Consider the following 8,030-nt stretch of genomic DNA (forward strand, 5'->3'; position numbering starts at 1 on the left):
GCATTTACACTTTCTGGACTTTGGCATCATTTATAAAGTAAAGGGGTGGTTACTCTTTGAGAGCTATATGTGATGTATCCTTAGTATCTTGGCTTGGTTTTTAGAATGCATTTCTACCTTTGATGACATGTACTATAGATAAAACATTAATGATATTATGAGTTAGAAATTTTGTTAGTCTGAGAATTGCTTTCTTGGAAAATAGCTTCAATTTTCAAATAAAATTTTGGAATCTTGCCTTCCCACCTCAACCACAAGAATTATATGCTCCTGAAAGTCTTCGTGGCCAAAAAATTTGTGGTTAAAATGAACAAAGTATTGGGAAAATAGGTTTCAAGGGAACTTTTATGTTCACAAAAATAAGATAAGCAAGAAAGCAAATAGACTTTCAATGGCATTTTATCTTAAAATAACAATGGATACTGCACTTCCATTTTTTTATAGCCTCTAACGAGACGTGGGATCTGTTAAATCATTGTCATCATATTTTTCTTTCATTCTCTGAACATAGTTTCTCTTAATTATTTGAACATGTTTATAATAACTGCATTGAAATCTTTGCCTGCTAAACTCAACATCAGGGCCCACTAAGAGTCAGTGTCTATTGACTGCTCTTATTGCTGAGTCACAATTTCCTGATGCTTTGTACATCTTTTTTTGTTGTCGAAAATGGAACATTTAAAAAAATGTTATTGTAACTATAGATCCTGATCTGTGTTTCTGAGTTTTGTTATCAACCACAAACAAAAGTCATTAGGGATTCTCTTATCAAAAGATTTATTCAGGAAAAAGAAAGAATTGTAATTGGCTAAGTGCAGACGTAGCCAGCCATGTGCACACAGGAGGCTAAGAAGAAGCAGGAAGCCCCTCTTAGAAAGAAAGAGGAAAAGGAAGTGAAGGGGAGGGGCTGCCACATCCATAGAGCTCTGTTGTAACCATAAAATTCTTACCATAAGCCCTCCCGATTCTTGTCCAGGTTAAGGTCTTTGTCATATATTTTGACATTGTTATTAAATTGTAGAAACCTTGTCCTCTGTGGAATGTGACTGTTGATGTGTCTACTGAGTTTTTAATGTTTATTATTGATTTTTTTAGCTTGGCTTCCTAAGGATCACATTTAGACCTGCATAGCCCTGGGTTTGGGTGCTAGGTTATGTTCAAATATTTCAACTCTACGAGGCTTCTCTCTCTGCTAATGCATCTGTGTGTGTGGCTGAGGAGCACATTCAACATTCAGCCAGGTCTGAAGTCAGTGCTGGCTTTTACTCTCCACAGGATTTCTCTGGGTCTCCCTGAATATGTACATAGTTTTCTGGCCCCCCAAGGCTTATCTAGTACTTCTATGACTTTCTTATGTACAGGATCTCTAATTAAATTTCTGGCTGATCCACTATTGATCCCTAACTAGATTGCAACTTTAGGCTGGCAAAACTGCAGGCTTTCCTTGTTTCACCTCAAGCCTTACCTCCAATCCCTCGTATGTCCCCTCTGGCTTCTTTCTGCTGGTATTCATGGACAGACTCACTCTTGGGTAAAATTATCAGTTTTGCAGACTGAGCTGAGCTAACCCACCAGGGTGGGTTGAGGAAATAAGGGGGTAGGTAGTAGTAATAACAGCATCCCAGGCAAGAAGAATTCAAACTTCTGCTTTTCTTAAGCAAAGCTATAGCAGTTTTTTACAGAGAATTTGTCAGCCTCTTCATGCCATAGCCTGAAGGCCCTCTCCAAAACCTTTACAAAAGCTGGAATATTTTTTATAATATCAACATAAGAACAAGAATATCTACACCTGTAGAGAATTTTAATAAAAATTTGAGTCAGAGGATAGGCCTGGAGGCAAGATCTCAACTGACGGAGATAAATGCTTCAAAGAAAGTATAGCTTTTTGAAAAATGCATTTGGAATTAAGAAAGGAAGTAAGGAATATATTACATAAAGGTGGGAGAAAGCAAGGTGGCATAGTTAAAATTATGTGCTCTTTTGAGGGTGGTCAAGCTTTAGAAGGCAGGGTCTGAAAAGAGGAATTTCAAAGGTGTGTTATCCTAGATGCACAGAAACAATGGACAGGACTGGCTTAAGTCAAAAAGAAGCCTTTTAGTAAAGAACATGTATGCCTGGGGCATGACTACCCACCAGGACCTGCCCAGTTAGGAATTAATGGTCAGATCACCCTGTGAGGTAACTTTCCATAGAACCTCTTTTTCATCAGTAATAATAGTAATAATAATAAATATAAATAAAAATTAGAAAGGATAGGAAAATCATTTATTTTTCTACATCAGAGTATATCCTGAGCCCTACCTTATAACTAAATTCTAAATGTTAAGGGCTTTTCCTTCTAGGAGTTTTTCAGCATTTTAAAAACCAGAAAAGGTGTGTGTGGTTCCCTAATTTCCCTTCTTTTTGGGCAGGCAAAGGACCCTTGCCATATCTAATTTTTTGCTTCTATAAAGCGAAGATAATAACTTTTACCTCAGAAAGGGCTATACAAGTTCAGTAAATACTATCTGTTAGAGAGTACTGAAGAAACAGTGCTAGGAATTAATCTTAAAGGAAACTCTGGCCTTAAGTCATTCTTATGAAGATGACAAAAGAATACGAGCAATTTTGGTGTTGGAGGCACTTTTGAAGAAGATGAAAAAAACTACAGTTGTCAGAAGTCTCTGAGACCTGTTAAGTTTTTTGAAAGACGTTTAAGCTTGGAGATTTAAGGGCCCTAAATTGAAATTTAATTGTTCTCCTGGAGCAAAATAGTAACATCCAGGTGGGTGGTTGGTCTTTATAATGAGAAAGTAAGGTAAGCCAGCCATTCCTCTTAGAAAAACACCCTGTTTTGATTTTCAGTTGCTCCAGGCAGTGGGCAAAGCTCAAGTGGGTAAATTTGTTTCTAAAGGGCATTTAATTGGAAAGTTCATTCTCTTTTACTTTTGCAAACACATGTATACACGTGTTTTCTTTCCCTCCTGTCACGTGATCAGGACAGGAGGGAGCAAACCAATGGTAAAACTCCCTCAGCATAGATTTGCCACTTCAGGCTGATACCTCTTAAGTATTGGCATTTTTCAGCTCTGAGAAAGAGGAATAGTTGGGCTTCACAAGAGGCAGGGCTAGCAGGTGGAAATAGTGCAAACATAACTAAATGTATGCACATGACTATTTTGTAACTACCAATTTCTACCTCTGAATCCTCTCCCCACTTCACTTACTTCCCTAGCCCCCAAATCAGGCAACCATCAAAATGCTCTCTGTATCTATGAACTTGTTTCCGTTTGATTTTTTTAACCTGTTCCCTAGATTCTACATATAAGTGAAACTATTAACCTTCCAGTGTGGGGAGAAGAAATACCCACCATTTAAACACGTGTAAAATTCTTCAATACATGGTTCTGTTTGATTACACTTCTGGATTTGAGAAGCCATCCACTTTTAGCACATCTGTACAACTCAAAGTATGTCATTGGCATCCTATAAAATGAGATAAAAAAAAAAATTCTACCAGATATGGAGAAACTATCCTATCCTATCCATGGTCATTTCTGCCAAATACTCATAAAGAAGTGAGCATGCATTTTGCTATCAAGCTCTGGATTGATTTCTCTATTACCTCCAGTTTCTAGGAGGCAGAACTATGTCAGGGTTAGGAGCGCAAGATTCTGAATCACTACCTTTCTTAATTCTGTGACAGGTTTCTTGTCTTTTATCTCAAAATGGTTAAAGATTACATAATAATAATAATACTGATAACATTTACTGATTATTTATCAGACATTGTTTTAAGCTCTGTTTATTTAAACATTTTTAAACTTTAAAATAATCGTTTTATTTAACCCTCCTATCTGTTTGAACAGTTGGGTATTGTTATCATCCCATTTTAGGGAAGAAGAAAATCAGTATAGAGATGTCTTGTTCCTTGCCAAGACCATACAAGCAAGAAAAGTCAAATTCAGGACATTGAATGAAGCAACTTTCTTCCAGGGCCCATTCTTTTAAAGAATTCTGGAATCATCTGCACAAAACATTTTTTTTTATTATTTGGTAGCTTATTTTGTGCTTATGATCATATTTTTAAAAAGCCCTTTTTTACTTTCATGCTTTTTATTTTTTCTTTCATATATGATGCTTATCCAGGTGTTCCATATAATTATCATATTGATTTAAAACAATCTGAGGTCAGACATTTGTTTCTTTTTTCTTCTCCCTTTCTTATCCTGCTTCTCTTCTTCCTCTTCTTCCTTAAGATTTTTTTTTTCATAAAACTATAGTTCAGAATTGAATCCCATTTTTATCTCTTTAATATACCTTTCTTTAATTTCAAATATTTGGTATATAAGGGTCTCACTAATGAGATATAACTTTTTAATCAATCATTGCATATCGTAAGTATTTATGAGTAGGTAGAAATTCTTGCCACTGAATAAAAATAAAGTGCTGTATTATACTAGAAAACAAACAAAGAAACCAAAAATTAAAGATCCAAAACCAAAATAAAAAGCAAAAGAGTGTTTTCCAACTCTGATGTGATATATAGCATGCCAGTTGTCAATAGAATTTTTTCTTATTTGTATCTCAAACTTGAAAGAGTTATCACAATTATCACTTAAATCACGACTTATTTAACATATTCATCACAATGTTTCATTGTTCTGGCTTCATTACAAAAAAAACTTAATAATGGACTTTCAAGGTAATTTTCTCACATTTAAGTGCATAAACTTTAAAGACTTTAATTATTTTTAAATAAAACTATTTCAAAAATATACTATAAAATCTGTTTAGAAAAAGGAGATACTTATTGAATCTGAATCTTTTCCTAGTAATCCAGGTTCATCAATATTAACAAAAAATATTCAGTGAGGTTTAGGAATGATTGTTAAGTGTTCGTTAAAGGACCCAGTGCTTCTGTATATATTTATTTTTCTTTATATTTTTCATAAATATTTGCTAAATACTTACTGTGTGGAAGATACTATCTATCTTAAATACAATAAAGATGCAAAGAGGTACAAGCTAATGGAAAAATGATCGTGTGTATATTTTTAAGTCTTCCATCAGAATATTGTAATACTTCCATTCTTTGCACAAAGTACATAAGTGAAAAAATGTGCTGCATGTCTTCTGTAGGGCTTTAGCAAGTCATATGACCTCTATGGAACTTAGTTTCTTCACCTATAAGAGTATGCATTGGACCCAATCAATGTCTCCCCAAAATAACCCAGATCCATGTGAGAACAACATCCAGTGTTTCTGCTTCTTTTCTTTTCATTTATTAGCAAAGTTTTGGACTCAGCTTATTTATTTCTATTTCTTCTACACTTCTGCTGTCCACAATAAAAGTTTTAAGTATTGCTTTGATTTTTTATGGAGGTATAATTGACATATACCATTATATTAGTTTTAGGTACAACATAATGATTCGATATTTGTATATAGTGAAATGATGACCACAATAAGACTATCTCCCTCTTATCTGTGCTTTTGGTTATCTGTGGTTTCAGATATTCGTGATCAACTGTGGTCAACAGTGGTCCATAAATATTAAATGGAAAAATCCAGAAATAAACAATTCATATGTGTTAAATTGCATGGTGTTCTGAGTAATGGGATAAAATCTCACACTGTCTTGCTCCGTGTCGCCTGAGACATGAATCATCCCTTTGTTCAGTGTATCTATGCTGTGTGCTCTAGCCACCCATTAGTCACTTAGTAGCCTTCCTGGTTATCAGGGCAACTGTCATGATGTCGCAGTGCTTGTGTTCAAGTAACTCTTATTTTACTTAATAATGGCCACAAAGCACAAGAGTAGTGATCTTAGCAATTTAGGCATACCAAAGAGAAGCCATAAGGTGTTTCGTTTACGTGAGAAGGTAAAAGTTCTCAACTTAATAAGTAAAAAAAGAAGAATTATGTGCTGAGGTGGTTTAACTCTACACTAAGAATGAATCTTCTATGTATGAAACTGTAAGGAACAAAATGAATTTTGTGCTAGTTTTGCTGTCGCACCTCAAACCACAAAAGTTACAGCTACAGTGTTTAGTTAAGATGGACAAGGCATTAAAATTGTGGGTGGAAGACATGATAAAGCTTGATAGTATCTACACTTTCAGGCACCCACTGGGGGTCTTGGAATGTGTCCTCACGGATAAGAGGATGACTACTTAGCTTGCTTCCATGTCTTGGTAGTATAAAAATATGCTGTAGTGAACATGGAATACATGTATCTTTTCGAGTTAGTGTTTTTGTTTCCTTTGAATAAATATCCAGAATGAGAGTTGCTGGATCATATGGTAATTCTATTTTTAATTTTCTGAGGAACCTCCTACTCCTTTCCATAGTAGCTGCCTCAATTTACATTCCCACCAAGAATGTACAAGGGGTTCTCTTTTCTCTACATCCATTCCAACACTTCTTTCTTTTTTAAAAATATTTTTATAATAAACATTGTAACAGGTATAAGGTGATAATTGTAGAATTTTTAGATATTTCGCTTGATTTTTAGTGCAAAAAATCCAGGTTGTTTCTAATGTCTCCTTCATTTTATAACATTCCAAAATTCATGATTTTATATCTGTATTTATACATCTATACTTGTGTCATCTGATAGATTGTATTTTATTATAAACATTTAATAGCTTGCAGAAATAACGCATGAGAAAAATAGAAGTTTCTTTCAGTAGAGAATTATAAGTGAAATAAAATCTCCTGGGTGTAAAAAAAAAAAAGTTGTAATTGACTTAATTTTAAAAGCTTTCAGGTCTACGGCTTTGCCACCCTGAATGAACCCTATTCCGTCTGATCTCAGAAGCTAAGCAGGGTCGGGCCTGGTTAGTACTTGGATGGGAGACCACCTAGGAAGACTAGGTACTGTAGGTGTAAAAAATAAAAAACAAGGGATTGTAAGATGATAAGGTCCTTGCAATTTGTGCAAGGCAACCAAAGGTAGCCACGCGTAAAATAAGTAAGTAAGTAAGTAAGTAAGTAAGTAAGTAAATGCAAGCCTTCAGGAATAAGCTTTTAGATTTTAATTTGTTTTTAAAGATAATATTTTATAACTATCTCATAAGTTTTTTGGTGGGTGAAGATAATATCAAGAAATAAACTATATAATTGTCATGCACAGTAAAAAAATCACATGATATAGGACTAGAAAACATTATGCTTATATATATTTTTGAGATATGGGAATATTGGATAAAAAGACTAACTTTTAGCCTTTTCGAACTTGAACTAAAGTGTATGCACACATACACACACACAAAAAAACACAAACTACAGTAGAATCTCTAAATTTAGTGAAATTGTTAATAGAAATCAGTACATGTACATGAGAAAGTATATGTAAAAATCTGACAATTAAAAAAAATTACATTAGCAACAGAATAGAGCATTTTTCCCTTTAAGATATTTATTTAAATCATTATCCTTAAACTTACTAGAATTATTATTGATATTGATACCTGCTTCTTATACATTGTCTTCATGGTAGCATTTATTTCAAGTATTTGTTTCTGTTTTTTTAATTCTCTTTCTGAAATATTTAGGCCTCTTTTTCTTATTAAATGCATGGCGTATCTTTGTATTTATGTTAACACTTCCTCTGGGAACATAAAAAATGCATTGAAACCTTCTTAAATGCTCACAGTATTCTTGAAGGGCATTGCCATGATATATTTGAGCTTGGGAAAATAAACCCAACAGAATTTAAATGATAATTGTGATTTCTAGTGACTCTGATGAGCAACAAGATTGTTTTTCTCCTTTAGGACCCAATGCGGGATGCGATTTTATGGAGCAGTGATCATCCTTTTTTATTTAGTTACACTCATGTTTGAGATACTTGAATTTTCCTTATGCAAAGACCTATACACTAAAAACAAATCTTCAGAAGATGTCTCCAATGTTGGTAATTACCAAGAGAGTTTTGAGAGAAGTCATAAATGGAGAATTTGTTGATAACTGTGATTTTGATATTTGTTTGCTGCCTTAAAATAGGACAACATCGTGGACTTAAAAATACAATTCAGAAAAAATTT

At 34.0% G+C, this 8,030-nt stretch overlaps 1 pseudogene; it reads left to right on the forward strand.

Annotated features, from left to right (window-relative positions):
- The first annotated feature begins 6,751 nt into the window (after positions 1-6,751).
- On the forward strand, positions 6,752-6,870 carry LOC120614293 (uncharacterized; annotated as a pseudogene).
- Positions 6,871-8,030: the final 1,160 nt, after the last annotated feature.

This window comes from Pteropus medius, unplaced genomic scaffold, assembly GCF_902729225.1.
Source record: "Pteropus medius unplaced genomic scaffold, Ma_sr-lr_union100, whole genome shotgun sequence".
NCBI lineage: Eukaryota > Metazoa > Chordata > Mammalia > Chiroptera > Pteropodidae > Pteropus > Pteropus medius.